This window comes from Stenella coeruleoalba (assembly GCF_951394435.1).
Source record: "Stenella coeruleoalba genome assembly, chromosome: 14".
Classification (NCBI taxonomy): domain Eukaryota; kingdom Metazoa; phylum Chordata; class Mammalia; order Artiodactyla; family Delphinidae; genus Stenella; species Stenella coeruleoalba.
In genome coordinates, this window is record NC_137160.1 from 45,903,962 (window position 1) to 45,922,110 (window position 18,149).

Below are 18,149 nucleotides of genomic sequence, written 5' to 3' on the forward strand. Positions count from 1 at the left end.
TATAAAAAGAGCTTATACAGTTCAACATCAAAAAAATTAAAACCTGATTAAAAAATGGGCAGAGAACCTGAAAGAGGACATGCAGATGGCCAACAACAACATGAAAAGATGCTCAACATCACTAATTATCAGGGAAATGCAAATCAAAACCACAATGAGATATCACCTCACAACTGTCAGAATGGCTATTATCAAAAAGACAGCAAATAAAAAGTGTTTGAAGACGTGGATAAAAGGAAACCCTCATGCACTATTGGTGGGAATGTAAAGTGATGCAACCACTATGGAAAACAGTATGGAGTTTCCTCAAAATTAAAAAATAGAACCATCCTATGATCCAGCAATTCTACTCCTGGGTATTTATGAAAAACAAAAACGTTAATTAGAAAAGATATATGTACCCCCTATGTTCACTGCAGCATTATTTACAATAAAAAATGTATAGAAGCAACCTAAATGCCCATCGATAGATGAATTGATAAAGAAGATATAGTATATACATATACATATATATACATATATATATATATATATATATATATATGATGGAATATTGCTCAGCCATAAAAAATGAAATCTTGCCATTTGTGACAACATGGGTATACCCTAGAAGGTATTATACTAAGTGAAATGTCAGACAGAGAAAGACAAATACTGCATGATTTCACTTATATGTGAAATTGAAAAACAAAACAAATGAACAAACACAACAGAAACAGAGTTACAGACACAGAGAACAAACAGGTGGTTGCCAGAGGGAAGGGGAGTTGGTGGAGGGGAGGAAAAAATGGATGAGGGAGATTAAGAGGTACAATCCTCCAGTTAGAAAGCAAATGAGTCATGGATATGAAACGTACAGTTCATATTTAAATGAGGAATGTAGTTAATAATCATGTAATATCTTTGTATGGTGACATATGGTAATGAGATTTATCATGATGACCATTTTGAAATGTATAGAAATACCAGATTACAATGTTTTGTACTGGGAACTAACATAGTTTTATAGGTCAATTATATTTAAAAAACAAACTCATAGAAAACAAGATTGCATCTGTAGTTGGGGGTGGGGGATTGGAGGAAGGTAGTCAAAAGGTACAAACTTCCATTTATAAGATAAATAAGTACTAGGGATGTAATGTAGAACATGACAAATATAATTAAAACTGCTCTATGTTATTAATGAAAGTTGTTAAGTGAATAAATCCTAAGAGTTCTCATCCCAAGGAAACAATTTTTCTCTTTAATTTTGTATCTATACGGGACGATGGATGTTTACTTAACATTGTGGTAATCATTTCATGGTGCATGTAAATCCAATCATTATGCCGTACACCTTAAACTTATACAGTGTCATATGTCATTTATATGTCAATAAAAGTGGAAGAGACAAAAAAAAAAAAAAGATTGGCATGCCTATCTGTATTCAAGGGAAAAATCCAAGTGAGCAAGTAGATACAAAGCCTGGAATTTGGGGAAACATCCAGTTTAGAACAATAAACATAGAAGTCAGAAGCAGCAGTTGGTGTTTATAGCCATGAGACTGGATGACATTAACAAAGGAATGAATGAAAGCAGAAAAGAAAGGAGGTCTGTGAACCGAGTCCTGAGCATTCTAATGTTAAAAGACTGGAGGTGAAGTGTCACTTACTAAGGTGACTGAGAAGTGGTCAGCAAGCCTGAAGGAAAACAAGGATAATGTGTCCTGGAAGTCAAGCGAAGAGAGTGCTTCAAGGAGAAGGGAGTTATCAGGTGGATCAACTGAGAAATAGCCATCAGATTTAGTAACGTGAAGGAGGTAGAGTGTTGACGGAGCACTGTCCTTTCACTGAAGTGAGAAAGGTTATCAGGTGAGAAAGAGGAAAGGGAAGAGGTGTTTGGGGTTTGTGGAGATGGGAAAGTATGCAGCAGTTTCCCAGGAAAGAGGAAGAGGGAATGGGCGAGGGGTACACAGTGTGATTCTTGATTCCATGATTGCAACTGTGCCAGCAATCAAGAATTTTAAGTGGGATGAGTCACCAAGGTGTGTCTTTTCCTCCAAACACATTGAGCCATGGAGGGGACCGATGGAGTAAGCGGAGTGGGATTTAACCAGAATTAAGATGAGTGTGAAGAAACAAGAGAAGGAGGGAATGAGAGAAGGTCAAGGACGTCAAACATCTGTGCAAGGGAGTGATGACAACTGACCACGCAATGGAAGCTGGGAAGAGAGGAATGAAGACATGAAGGGAGGGAAGACAAGTGAAAATCAATGTGTTATAAGTCCCAATGAGAAGAAAAGAAAGATTGGTGAAGTACGGGCACCAGAGGAAGTGAGCTGGAAAATAGGGGGTAATTTGAATGTAGGATACTTAAAATTAGAATTGGAGTCACATTTATGGGAAATGCTAAGACCAAGGGTATAAGCATGAGTGTGAGGGGTGGAAGGAAGTTGTTGTTGGACAAGATCTTAGGAGGAGAGGAGATCAAAGAATTGAGAGTCCAGCGTATTGGAGAGACATTCTACATGGATATTGAAATCACAACGAATTGTGTCAAGAGTAGTATTTGAGAGCACCATGTTTAGGGGAAGAAAAACACACCAAGTTCTTGAAGTGTATTCTTTTATGTGTGCCCAAGAATTTGTAAAATGACTTAAGGGACTAGATCAACAGGGAGTACACACCATACTTTACTTGAACTGATTTATGGGAGAAGCTGTAAGTTGTGTTCACATTCTCGTATTGCTAAGCATTTGACTCTCTCTGGTGCTTCTCTCTGTGTGCTCTGGGCAACATGTTTTATTTTATTGACCAAAATCTCATTTATAGCTCAATTAATGCGGTGGAGAAAACACAGTACATGTCAAGCCCTTTCATTCTTTATGGTCTGCACTGTGATTTTGGCAAGCCAAAGCCAATTCATTCAAAAGAGAGAGCAAAGGAGAGCAGATTTCAGTTCATCCTTATTAAGAGCCAGAAATTCCTCCTGCTCATACAAAATCTGTGGAAATGTTGATACCAAAGTTACTGTGTCTTAGAGTTCAGGACCCTTTGGAAATTTTAGTATGTTTTTTAACTTACTTTGAGGTTTATTAAAAATGCCAGCCACAACATTCAAACGTGTATACACACATGCAAACACATATAGAAAGCACAATTTACCAGGGATATGTCATATTTTATTCTCATCACTGAATAAATTTTCATCCGCATTCTAGTCACTTGCTAATATTTCCTTTCAGAGTCACTTGCGCAATTTACTGTGCTATCCTGTTGCTAACAGGTACCTATACCTAAATCAGTTGTGCTAAAAATGTGGATGCAGAATATGGCACTTGATATCATTCTGCAATGTAGCATCCTTTGAGTATTGTTTGATTTTATCCAGACTTCCTTCACTAGAGATAAAAACCTACTATACACAGTGCGCTGTCAATTTTGGTGCAAAAGTTCTTGTCAAGGGACTTCTTACAAATACGATATAGTAATATAACTGATCTGTTTTCCCTCTACTAACAACTATATAAAATAATTGATTGCTTTGCTTCTCTTCTGTATGAAGGAAAAAGATGAGATTTGGGATAAACCACAGTTATGTTTTATTAATGCATATCCACTTAAAATAAAACCAACATAAGCTGTGGATAAATCAATATGCTAAGGTTATATGTCCTTGAACTTTAAAAAATGGTTTGATACCCTATAATAAAATCTTATTTTCAACAAATGTTTCTTGGTGATATAGACAGTGCCACATAAATTTTTTAAAGTGACAAAAATAGATGGTAGTGTATCAGATTCAGGGTCAAGTTGTAAGATATTTTCTTAATTTATTTTTATTTGTCAGAGACAAGGGTTGGCTATTTAACATCCAGCTAAAGTTGCTGAAAAGGCTATGAAGTTATAAAAAGGATTTGAGTTGGTCAGGAATACCAAAAGAAAAAAATCGATATTGAATTTTATCATATAAACCGTAACAGTGAAAACGTGAACAAACTTTAGAGGAAAATAAATTGTATTTAATTGTAAAAGGGATTTATAATGTCATATGAGATTTAAAGATGATGAGAGGTGAATGAAATATTAATTGGAAAATAAGAATTGTTTATTTTTTCTTTTTTTCCTATACTTAGCATCAATTTAATACATCTTTTACTATCTTATGACTTAAATAAGACTACGATCCAGTTCCTAATTAGATGTACATCTTCAGCTTTAGATATTTTTTTCTGCTTTCCATCATTATTCTATTGTAAAGTACAAAACAACAGAAGGGGTATCCGATATTCTCAAGAATCCCAGCCATCACAGTTTCCTAACCACCTCTTTTCCTGATTCAGAACTCCATCAAGCCCTGGGCTACTGGATGTTTAATTCATGCATATTTGGCAAGGTTTATCTCATCTGCAACTTGAACAATACATCCTCCTATAATTCAAATTTGTGTTACTACTACCAACACAACAATAATGTAAGTTCAACATCTGGTGTATGAAGTGGAAAGGCTCTAAAAAGGAACACATGAAAAACAAAAGTATAAAGCAAAAGATTTGTACTGTTTCCTGAAATCTGTGCCAGGTCTAATGCTGGGTCAAATGCAGCTGCCAACCTCTCCTGCTTTTGAAGTTCCAGGCACTTTATCTCTTCTTTCTTTTGGCTACAAAATCTGTTCCAACTTACATCTCCCATAATGGGCGTGAAGCAAAAAGGAAGAATCTCTATCACTCTCCAAATCTCACTAACTCTTTGGAGTTCTATGGCAGGGACTCCACATGGAGCCCAGTTCTGTACAGGACATTGTTAAACTCATAGCCAGTTGGAAATATTGGCCAAATGTTTTCAATCCCACTATCACTTCCCACCATGAATTGTGAATTACATAAAGCTAGTAGGTGGCCATAAAATGCACCAAAACCTATACTGATATTCATTCTTTCTCAGAGTGCTGCTCCACTCTAAATAAGAGGCTAGAGAAGGTATTCTAGCTCCAAAACTAGATGTATTCCTAGTGAGTCGTTACCTTTCTGATGTGGAACGTGGAGTCCTTGATTCCTGGCTATGATAAGGATTGCTAAAAACAGGAGGAAACCTCAAATCAAAAAGGAGGACCCTCCACACAGGCATGATGAAGTATGTGAAATGGGCAGTCACATGATATCATTCTCCTCTTCTTAGAAATCGAACCTCCAAATGTTAATTGAGCACATGGGCCCCCAGAATAAAGACCGCATAACCAGCTTTCATGTGAGCATCTGAGTTCCAGCCAATTCAATATATTCAGAGGTGGTGGTGAAACTTTTAGGAAGTGCCCTGCTGCTGGTATACAGATGAGATGGCTGAAGTTGAAACAGGCATCTTGGACCACAAAATGGAAGTCAAAATGGAAGTTGAAGACGATGAAGAAACTAAGTAGAAGAAATCTGGCCCTTGATGAACATGGAAGCCCTGGACCTCTTACCCAGACTTACATAAGAAAAAAATAATTGTATCTTATATCTGCCACTGTTATATATTTTTCTTGTCACATGCAGACAAAACTAATCATAACTAATACATTAGAGAAGGCTAATTGTCTCATTTTATTAGAAGCATTCAGAAACAATTATGAAAAAGTCCCTTTCCCAGGTGCTCCTATGAGATGATTTCAACATTATATGCATTTCAAGAAGCATAATAGCATTGGAGAAGGTAGTTAATTCAACACATTTTGTTCCCTCATCCCTCATCTTCTCTGAATGCTACAGTTCCCTTTCAAGCTTTTAATGTAGTGTTGCAATCATTACAAATGTTCATAGCACTGCTGGTTCTCCTTACAGACATCTGGTGGGGTTGCCCTTCCCTGACCACTTGAACTCAGGTGGCTATGTGACTAGCTTGGCCAATGAAATATGAGCAGAAGTAACATATGTCACTTCCATGTGAAAGCTTTAAGAAACTGTGTGACATTCCCAATACCCGCTTTGTCCCACAGTAGGAATTACAAGAGTACTTGCCAAGATTGTGCCTCTGTCACTTTGGATCCCTGAATAAATGTTATGAATGCCTTTGTCAACCCACACACAACACAAAAAAAACAAAACATGATGCAAAACAAGAACTAAACTTTATTTTATTGAAACTCTAATTTAAGGGGAGAGGGGTTGTTTTTGCAGCAAAAATTAGCCTATCCTGACTGATACAGGTAACTCTCTGAGCAGTTATTATGACCCAAATCATCCTGTGCATGACTGTATATTGAGGAAGGCGAATTCAACAAATTCTTAAAGGTTGAACAGACAAATATCAAATTTCTTTCCTAAGGGTTTTCTCTCTCCACTGGACTCCCCAGTATCATCATTCAAACACTCTCAGGTCTCTCTTCGTTCACACAGCATCTTTCAACACGTGCCTTTTCAAGACACTACCTCATGTATCTTCTTGGTTCTGTTTCCAAACATCTATGAAAGTAAGTCTCTATTAGCTCCCTCCACCTACCCAAAGCTCTCATCATTTATATCCAGATCGTTCCCAAATGACCTGCAGGTCTTGTCCCCACCACTCTGCTGAAAACACTCTCTGTAAAAATATCAATGACTTCATAGTTACCAAAACTGCAGCCTTCATCCTCCTCAACTACTTTGCCCCTTGGGCCCCTGATGACATTTCTCCATAGCTTTAATGATAAAGCTCCTCTAGAGAAGCTTTTCCTGCCTCTCTTATCTCTTTAACCACTTTTCTCCATCTCCTTTCCTGATTGCTTTTCTAACATCAGCCGCCACCAAGATTCTCCAATCAATCTCCTTTTCATTTACTCTCTTTATTTTTTAACATCTCTCCAGATGGGCTCATCAACCCCATCATTTATGAACTGATGTCTCAAAATCTGTTATCTATAGCCCCAAAACTCACTCAACAATTATTCACAAACTTCACAGAGCTCTAGCTTCTCATAACCAAGCAGAAATCATTATCTTCTGCCTCAATTTGAGGCTGCTTCTTCTATTTTCTACCATATCTCAACTCAGTATGCTAAAAACCCCAGTAATTCTGGACTCCTCTTTCTCCCATCTCCAGTCAGTTCCTTCAACCAGTTTCTCTGCATTATCACTGGCGATTCTTTCGTTCGTATTTGTTTCATCTCTACTAGCTCTTGGAATAGGCTCCTTACTGATCTCTCTGCCTTTGTTGTCTACCTTTCATTTATGAGATCTCCTAAATTCTCTCTCTCAATTCTTGATTTGATTATATATTCCCTATAAAATGAAATGCAAGTTATCATTGATTACAAAGCCCTCTAAATCTGACTTTATAACATGTTTGCTTTATGTCCTACACTACCCAACGAATGCCATAATGCAAAACCTTAGATGACTCTGTATGCCTCAGATATTTACAATCCCCAGGGTTCCTCTTCCTTGTTACATGTCTCTACTATGCTTTATGTTTCCATCTCCCTATTTCCTCAACTAGGCCATGAACTACTCCGTCTTATTAAACTTGGTATTTGCAATACCTAATCTATCTATTCTAAGCAATAAAAAATTCTAAGCTTCTATCATTTTTTGGTAAAAAAAAAAAAATGAATAGACCTGCTGTAGTTTCTTTCATCTTTACTACTGCTTTTTTTATTTCAGTCAAGCTCAGTGTAAAACTAGTTTTCACTCTTTGTGAAAGTTCATGTTATCAAAAAGCAAGTCTTTCACTTAGGCAGAAAGTATTTTATGATCTTTTGTAGACGAGGAAAGTCAGTGCTAAATTACTTAGAAATAGTTTCAGAATGCTATAAAGTAAAAGCTGTGATGAATAACTTGTCCGTACTTTGTATGCTGAGACATTTTTGAGCAAATCTTAAAAGCAAAGCATAGGAATTTAGTCATGAGACTTTCAGCAAGATTAATGGAAGTAATGCTCCTTAAATCCCCTGGCACAGCTTTGAAAATGTCCCACTTGCTATCAGGGATGTCGTTGTGACTTAAAATTCTGGCTTTAGTTTCAGGTTGCAGATTGAAGGAAGTAGTGGATGTGTTTGATATTGACAACCTTGTGGCCTTAATTATATAATAACAGGATATCAGGTTTTGATGATAATCTAGAGACTATTCTATCTGATACTTGAATTCTTTCTACAGTGCTAGTCAAGTAATCATGCTTGACTAGCTCTGTAGAAATAACCATTTCTACAAATGACCATTTCATTTAGACAAACCAAAGACAAAGATTAGAGTAACTTAATTTATGGTGGTGAAAGATATAAATTTTAAAACTTTAGAGAAAGGACATGTCATCGTTGTATAGCTTCCTAAATACCCCAGTAAATTTTGAAGCTTCTAATGATAGTTGAAGGACACTCATTAAAAAGAGGCATCATATTTATTTAGTGTGGGCTCATTAATGTTAGAACATTCTTGAAAGAGATCTCTCTATACTTAGCTGATCATGGGATAGCTCTTGTTCACAGATACCCTTAAGATGAGACATCTGTAGAAATTTCTCCCCAGAGGGGAAATTTTCCTCCATTTCTGGTAGAGAGAGGAATATTCAGGAAGCTAACATTAAACTTAAATTTTTAAGAATATTTATTTAGAGGAGCCAACATGCTCTGGAGTTTTCTAAAACGAATATTTTCCTTTCAGAGATCTTCCACATAAAGAAACCATTCTTAGATTTGATGGAAAATTCTGCAAACTCTGTGTGAGTCCCATCTTGATTTAAATCTGCAGTGGTCCAACCATTGTGCAAAACTTAACAACCATCATTCTAAAATTCCACATTCTTTTCCCTCTGTAGTCAAGAAGTGAAATACATTAATGCTTGAAAAAATGTTTCGTTCTAATAATATTTATGGTACCATTTTTCTCCTGTCGAAATCATCTTAAGAAACTTCTGAAACACTAAACTTCCACTAAATGCGCCACCAATTTAAGCCAAAAGGATGTCAACAGCAAACATATTTTAACATGAACTATAATCTATATCTCCAAAGAGGTGGCTGTTTCTAACGCAGGCTTCTGCCAGAGTGCCAACCTAAGAAAAAGCAAACCAAACATATTTTAAATGGAAAAGCCTAGAGTTCAAAGAATGGCAAGCTACAATCCAAGCATTTTACAGTTTGAGTCATAAAGTAACTAGAGAGTGTGCTTTTGAAGTGTTATTGTTTCCCTTGGCAATAAGCAGAATCTTGTATATCGAAGGCAATCATACTCCCTGGTCTAAATTATTTTAATCTAAGTAGTCCTTTACACAAAGATCATTATCACTTAAATATCTAAAATGTTCAATACGGTCTTCTTGGTAATGAAACAGGCAGCTCTCACATTGAAAGTCTGTGCTTTTGTGGGGAAAACTCATCAAAATAACAATGTAGATTGAGACTGGGTATTGAAAATATACGTTCTTTTGTTTTAAAAGGACAGTGAAATATATTTGAGAAACAAGTTCTGAGTTTTGTTGACCTGATAGGCAATGCAGAATATCAAATAATGCCACTGGGAAGACAGCGGAGAGAAGGCAACAGAGGATGCTTTCTGGATTTCTGGAATATTTAGGGCATGAGAGGCAAGGAAGATGGATAAAGGACAAGATAGAATAACCTCTCCAAGACATTCATCCTAAGGAATGGCTGAAGAAAGGGAAAACATGTGGCTATAAGAAATCAGAGTAGACCCATAATTGGACTTCAAATGCCTTTGAGGAAAAGTTTGCATCCAACATTGAGGGAGTAAATAGTTTGAGACACAAAGGATGCCCCATCTTTAGGAACCAAAGTAATTGAGAGTTGGCATGCTTTTAGCCACGTTCTCTGAAAGTAGATTTGACCCCGAGTCATAGGGGCCAAAATACATTACAAAATCTTTAACCAAAATAGCTTTTGATCTGATAATAAAAGCATAGACAGGCATTGTGGGGTAAATTGACACAAAGGTTGGAGGATGAAAAAGGATGAAATAAAATTAAAAATCAATGTGATTAATTTTGTTAATCTATGCCTACCCTAGTTGAATACAAAAGAAACAAAACTTTAATGTATTTATTCTTCCTTGACATATATATGTCATTTTTGTTGTTGTTATATAAGTGTTAACATATGTTTTAGTGTTCAGTTGGATTACACATGTCTTTGTCTTGATGAAGAGCTAAGTGAACACGGAGAAAGTATTTTCGGCAGACCCTCCAAAGAGGGGAGATGGAGTAACGTTATTTGAATATTGGTGACTTGAATGGAAGCTGAACATTTGTACCCCAGATTTACATGGGAAATTGGCTTTTTTCAAACATAACTTTTACCCTTTACTCTAGGCAAATGATTAACCTTCGATGTTGGAGTGCTGTGTTTATGTCATTACTGTACTTGTTTTACCAAGTGACCACACTCTAAAGAAATATATAGGTTAAAACGTGATCAAGTTATTATTTGTCCATAACCTCAATAAACTTGAATGGCCTTTACATGCTACCTAGTTTTAGCAAAACCAAAGTACAGAGGTTCAAAGAAACTTCTAACATGTATAATTATCTTTGTCCAAGATTACACTTGTAATTATATAATTGAGATCACATGGCCATGGTGGAGAGGCATTCCATCTAAAACTTATCCCAAATCACTTCTTTGTGGGCAAACTTTCTCTAGCCACTCTCCACAGTCAAAAAGGAAAGTTGTCTAATTTAGTCTGGATTGTAGCATTCCCAAGTAAAAATAAAGTTCTTTAAACCATAGCTATGGAGGAAGAATTCTTCCTAAATTTACATAGGCACCAGAATTTTGGACTTCATAGTTGATCTGATTAAATTAATTTAGGTATCAATAATGAACTGTACCTAGACTGGGTCTTTAAATTGTGATGTTTTGAGTATTGCAAAATAAAGTTTCAGGAAGAGTTTACCCCACGCTCTTTTGAGAACCATATACATTTTTATGCCTACTTATACAAAGGGAACTATAAGGGATACACTGAAGGTTTTTATAACAACTTTCAGTTCCTTGCTAACAGTAGAAAGTAAAATATTCCATCATGTGGCTAAGTTCTAAACCACCTGGGATGTTCTTCTGTGTTCATCAATACTGGTCTTCTGCCTTAGGGTCCAGTCTTCTCTGCAATACAAACTTTGCTTATATAAACTTTGTTTAGGCTTGATAGTTGTTTGTAAGTGCAGGAATGGATAAGTATGGCTTGCACCTCTCTGTTGCTTTTGTATGTGTTTCTTTGGTTGCTCTGTTGGCTGCAATTATCTTCCATTGTTAGTCACTGTCTTCGATGAAATGGGAAATATTTCTTTCCATAGAAAGAGTCACTTTAAACTTGATGGGGGAAATGAAAACAAATTCCCTTACAAGGCAGTTATACTCTGCATAACATATCCCTGGCTGGGGCGGCTATGACTTTTCTTTGAGAGAATAAAATGAGGTGACTCATCTTTATCTAAAGAACATTGTGAGGTAGCAAGGTACAGTGGATGCCAATTGCTTTTTCTTTTTCACACTTGCCTGTGTGGATTCCATTCACACAGATGCACATACACTATGATTCCTGTGGAAGCTTGCAGTGACCTCACGCTCTGGTCATAGTTCATTGATTCAGAAGTGAACCCTTGACCCTAGATGGGCCCGTATGAGTCCTTGGTCGGAAATTTTGCAACTGGGACTGAAGAACTCAAATCTGGTTTATATGATGAAGAGGAGGGGAGCTGTCATAGGCTGGTGCCATTGAGTAAAGAAGTAGAGAAAAGGGATTTGTGATGAAAGGGAAAAATGAGTCAAACAGCATAGTATGGCAAGGATATTAGAATAATGTTTGATTGTTTCAGACATCTAGTGTTATTCCTCTCCCCAGGTTTGTAGACACCCAGATGTCCTTATCTCCACTAGTTTGAATTGGTTTAATGTTACTAGCAAACAAAACAGCCCAAAATATAACACTAGAGTATAGCACATGTGACCTAAAGAGGTAGGATGGATGTCTTGCTTTCAGGAAAATGGTGCCCACGAGTGTATTGGATTCTAACCACCTGGACTTCCTTCTCCTGACTCAGGAGATACAGCTGACTTCAATGAACAGGGTGCTGAATATGCTGTTAGCCTCTGTCATCCCCAGGAACTTAACTGCACCGACCACCAAGAGGCAGATGCTTCATGGTCCCATCAAGTCCAGTGCTTCACTCTTCGGTTGATAGTGCTTAAAATACACTAATTTATAGTTCTTATCAAGGTAGACTGAGCCAAGCAGCTAAGTGAATTCTCGAAAAGAGCCCCCAGGCAATCAAAAATAAGCCTGATAGAAGATAAACTGATATAACGAATTTCAGGTAAAGGTATATGTGAAAGATACTGAGTATCACATGCAAGTTTTACTTGTGATAAATAATACAGGATATAAAAAATAAATAAATAAATACAGGATAATACTTTTAATCTCTTAATACCAAACATTACACAGATAACACTTGCTATTCTTACAGTTGCTTCTGGTTGCCTAGCTACTAGTTACTTGGTTCTCTGCAGTGTTACCCTATAAAATTTTCTACTCTGAGAGGTTTAAGGTGAATCTGTGTTTTATAAGTCAGGGCCCACAGCAAAATCTACTCAATCCCAAGACTCAGGTTAACGAAAATCCATTCAATGTGAACTTAGAATGCATGCCATGAGGGGTAGGACTGACTTACACATCAAAGAAAGTGCTTACATGATGTGATTTTAGGTGGGCCCTCTCCAATACCTTCCTCATCCATTGATTCATACAGAAATTCGACCATTCTCTCAAAAAGTTAATCCATTATGAATGAAAATTCCCAAGAACAGGCAGTGAATTACACTGTTTTCTATAATTCATATCTTGACGGAAATGAACAATGTGAACACGTTTGTGGAGGAGTGAAGGGAGGTGGGACCATGTACATTTCCCAGACCTGTGGCTGGTAAAACAGTACCAAGCCGGGTGACAGAGTTTGCCAGAAGCAAATTCTTTCACTTGATGACTTTTCCTTATTTTTTACCTTACTGGAAGGGCTTAAATGACATTTGTAAACATTTTAAAGACATGAATGGCGATCATGAACAAGATTATTTTTGTTTTAAATACCATGTCAAAAGTTTCAGCAAACTGATATCTAGGTGACAAAAGTGCCTGAATTACTGGTCACTGTTGCCTGAAGGACTATTTTTGTGTATGATGACTCACAATAATTATGACTATTATTTCATTAGCACATATTCTAGTAAATATTATAAATGATGCTTTCCTTGATCATTTGGATCACAGAAATATAAAATCACTGCTAAATTATTAAAGTGCAATATCCTTCAAAGGGGAAACCACGTAATAATCGATTTCTATATCTCTGACAGTGCCTAGAACAGAAGCTGGGAAACATCAGAAACACTAAATATTTCAACTCTTGAAAATTATTTAAAACAAGATATTAAAAAATCTAAAAAGTCTAGGTTCAATTATTTTATTTTATATTTAGTCTCAGCTCTTCTTATCATAATCTTAGATTTTCTTTCCCCTAATTCTTTAATAAAATCATGAGTCACAGGAAATCATGCTACTCATTGGAAATATAATCTTTTTTGAATGTTATAATCTTTTTTGAAAGTCAAATAGTTAATATGTGTGCTTTCATCTTGTACATAACACACAAAATACTACGGCAGTGTTTCTTGATCTTAGATACAGCTATAAACACTTTTGAACATAGAACATGCATTAGCCACTCACAAAATTCATGTTCTCGGTAACATAGTTTGCAAAATACTGGTTTAAATTTCCCTACACTTTCTCACCAGGAAATGCATCCAGCTAACTCAACACTTTCTTCCCTAATTTTCAAGGCTTCATTTTCTTAACTGGAACAAAAATGATCATGACCACCTTCTTCCCTTCTCACAATGGCTGTACTTACAGCGCAGGGAAAGATTTACTTCTGGCTGTCTGTTCAGGAACTATACCTCTCAATAAAAAGCTTACATAAAACTTAGGTAAATGTTTTTACACTTCAACATTGAAACAGATGACTTTATTAAGGGTTATAATTTTAAAATCTACTTTTAATTTTTAAAGGTCCACAGTCACTTTTTAAACTGTTCAAAACATATCATGGAAATTACAAATCTGAGTTGCCAACAATCTCACAAGGAGGACTACCCTGGTGGCGCAGTGGTTAAAAATCTGCATGCCAATGCAGGGGACACGGGTTCGAGCCTTAGTCTGGGAAGATCCCACATGCCGTGGAGCAACTAAGTCCGTGCGCAACAACTACTGAGCCTGCGCTCTACAGCCCGTAAGCCACAACTACTGAGTCCGTGTGCCACAACTACTGAAGCCCACGCGCCCAGAGCCTGTGCTCTACAACAAGAGAAGCCACCACAAAGAGAAGTCCGCACATGGCAACAAAAAGTAGCCCTCACTCGCTGCAACTAGAGAAAGCCCGCACGCAGCAACAAAGACGCAACGCAGCCAAAAATAAATTAATTAATTAATTTTAAAAAAAATCTCACAAGGACTCCAGCCTCAGGGCTCCTATATCTGCCCCCCCGCATTCCCACTCTTTTAGAATAACCTCATTTTCCAAATATTTGTTGGAAGCCTTTTATGAGTCCAGCAGTATTTTCTGTACTTGAAGATATACAAGTGAAGAAGGCAGGCAATTCCCTGCCCCCAAGTATCTTATAACACAGTGGTGGATAGACAATTAGCAAAGAAATAAAACTTTACCCTAAATTTTTCATCCCCAAATCTATCTCCAGGGAAACGCTGCCTCTGATGGTTACGTGCTGTCACTAGGCCTCTGTTATTTTGAGAATCTGATGACTCCTTTTGCTATCAGTGAGCTCAATTCTGTAAGACCATCCCCTACTCTCAGTCCTGGCTTGTAGAAGACGGCTACTACCTACCTTCTCAGTGATGCAAGTGCCCCTTGGACTAATGCATTCCTGGCGATGCTGGCTGACAGTGTCCTCTCCCTTTAAACACGGCCATCTGGAGAGATTCTCAGCCTCACTTATTTGAGTTTTTTGAGCCTTCTTCTACCATTTTCTGCAAGAGTTCTGGCATTTTTATCACACTTAGAATGGGCCATTGCTTTCTTCAAGATTTCAAGAGCCAAAGCAGCATCATGTTAGCTCCAGGGCCCTTGCCAGGTAATTAAATATTCCAGTGTTAGACAGTGCTTCCTATCAACAAACTCTTCTTTATCCAACTTTCTTTAATGGTCCTCTTGCTCTAGTACTCTCATAATCCAGTCCTAGAGATATCTTCAGATTCCTGACAGTGTATTTTGGCTAGGTCCTTCAGCTGTTTATTAGAATAGCACTTTTCCTCCCCTTACAGGCTCAGCATTTCATCTCTCTGACCAGTTCATTCTGTGACTTCACTCTTGTTACTGTTCTGGTGGCCTGAAGGAGACGGGAAGGGTCATATCCTGAAGGTGGGGATGGGGACATGTCCCATTTTGCAAAGCAGATGTTTTCATCATCTTCAAGCAAGTGGGAACAGGAGACATGAAGCACTACTACAAGTACAGATGGTTCATGAAAATCTTGAGTTGTAATGTTTTCCAGTACATCAGTCCAGATGTCTCTGTCCAAAGTATCAGGGTTCCAGTTGTTCTAACAAGGGCCGTGACTTTGGCATAAGACTTGCCGGGACTGAGAAATCAACTTTCTTGTGAGTTCTGTTGTTCTTATGATTAGGTCCTGGTCCTGGTCCTCAGCTCTTTTACCCTCTGGCTGTAGGAGATTAGAGTTTCTTCATATGCTTCTCAGAAGGTCCCCTTGCTTCCACACTTAGCCATTAATTTTTTTTTATTGAATGCATCAATGACTCCCAGCAACAACAATCAAACTCTATAATCCTTATAATTACTACCTCTTCCAACCTTATAAAGCACCTGAGATATTGCCCCACTGATGCATTTTCTTCCATCCCATTCCAGCTCATCATGAATGAAAATTGTTAACAGTTGCGCCACTGCAATGTGCCAAGAGCTTCCCATGCTCTTCCTACCACCAGTGATGGGGTCTTCACTGGTCCTCGTTGCAACTGGCTGGTGGCAATTCAGTTCCAAAATCTCATTTTAGATTCTGTCTCCTCAGAGCACTCCAGGTGCCACCTCTCTTGCTTTGGGCAAGAGAGAGGTGAGTTTTTACTCCAGACAGGAGAAAGAAGTACCTTAATCCTGAGAGGTAGATCTGAGCAGTGCAACAGAGCATCCGTTACAAGCAGAAGACAAGATGGTACATGCAGCTGCAATGCAGAAGATGGCAGTGCAGATGCAAGTTGGTTACTTGATTTGATGGAGGCAAGATAAGGTAATTCTTTTTAATTTTCTCTCTCCACGAAAAACAAAATGAAATAAATAGTTGAGGATGAGTAAAGGGACTTTGAGAAGAAAAAATAATGACATCATTCTTTTTAATGGTGGTACAGCAAATCGACAGGAAAGTACGATAAGATTGCCAGGAATCCCTGAAACTTACTTGAGATATATTGTCATAAATTTAGGTGAAACAAATTAGCATATTTGCGTGTTGTTCTTCAGCAACATTTAGCTTCTCAAGAACAAGCATAGAGTAGGCAGAGAGATGAGCTTAACGAGGTTGAGGTTTTGCTTGTGAGTACAGTGGTGGGAGAGAGGAATACTGGAATTGATCTTATAGGGAAGGAAGTAAATTTCATATGAATTGTAGAATCTAACCTAAGGAGAGATACTGAGGATGTGAAGGATACCAATGACAAAAAAATATGATAGGATAATAGAGTCAAATGATTGGAAAATCTTTACGGGCTAAATAATTACAGAAGCAGGTGATACTAGACTTAGTAAGCTAGAAAAACAGGAAATGCTGAGGTTACAGTGGGTTGCTTATAAGAGAGAATCAGGTGCACCTATCAAAATGAAAATCTGTGGAGTGCCTCCAAGGGGTTGGATACTTGAGTTGGTTTTGAGGAAATGATCATTGGAAGTGAGCAGCTCATGGATGTGAAAAGCCAGACTGTGGACTGGGTTATCTAACTGATGTTAAAGTCACCAGAAGAAAGGTAGGAGGGTGGTGGTGACAAAAAGGTAAGAATCATGTTTAAACTGCTAATAAATAAGGCAGAGTTACCAGGCACTTGGTAAATACTGCAACAAGGAGGGGCACTGCAATTCAAACAGCTCAGGTTTTAGGGCAATGAAGGGCTAACTGAACTTGAATGGTGATAAAAGAAAAAAGGACATTACACCATCTCTAGGCATTGTGTTATATGCGGTGTGAGAAAGAGAGAAAAAAAAATTTTTTAAACAGGCTGTAAGGCTGTAGAGGAATCCAACATCCTCAAGTGAAAGTTAGGTTTCAATAAAACCAGAAGGGAAAAGCAGTATTTAGAGAGGTTAAAGATGACACACAATTTTACTGATAAAATAACCTGAGTTCCAGAAAGCACGGTGAGTGTATAGGCAGTGGGGGTATGGAGAGAGGAGAGAGGAAGAAGGATGGTAACTAGGGCAGTGTGTAGATTATATCAGATTACAGGATCTCTAGAGCCAAATGGAGGTGTATAAAGGTAACCACATATGTCTTGAGGGGTCTGGACTTCTGGTGAAGACTGAGATCAAGAATACGTACAGCATGAAGATATTGATCCTGATAAACTCTTAGGAAAAAGTGAATATTCAGTTTTAGTTACAATCTTCCTAAAACTGTCTCTGGACCATTTGTTATGGTGAAGTCATTGGCTTGGAGGCTGGGTGGGGCAGTCTCAAGATCCTAGAAATCTCCTTTTGTCTTTCTTAATCCTGGTATGAATAAGATCATGGGCAGTGAAAGACCCATGACCCAGGAAAGCCAATCTTCAAACTTCAACATCTGGCTATATGGATTGCTCTGGGACAAATAAAATCTTGCCCAAGATTCCTAATCAGAGCTAGCTGCAAAGACGTATTTTCTCTTTGGTGACTGAGGCATCCGTTACTGAACCCATGTTCCTCGCCAAGTCTATCTGCTGATGAGAGAATGGGCGCTCCACCGAGAGAAGCAGAGAAGAAAGAGGAAAAGCCGACTTTACACATTCCAGTCTCTGAATTCAGTTGTCACTAATGCCAACACCAACCACACCCTTTTATATGCGAGTCAATACATTGTGCTTTTTCTATTAGTCTGATTCAAGTTGTATATAGTGTCACTTGCAGCGAACACACTCAACCTGGACATAT

The 18,149-nt window shown here is 37.7% G+C and overlaps 1 protein-coding gene across 3 annotated transcripts in view; it reads right to left on the reverse strand.

Annotated features, from left to right (window-relative positions):
- The window catches only part of LOC307197437 (uncharacterized protein), a 231,892-nt gene that overhangs the window by 161,299 nt on the left and 52,444 nt on the right, over positions 1-18,149 (reverse strand). The window lies entirely within an intron of this gene.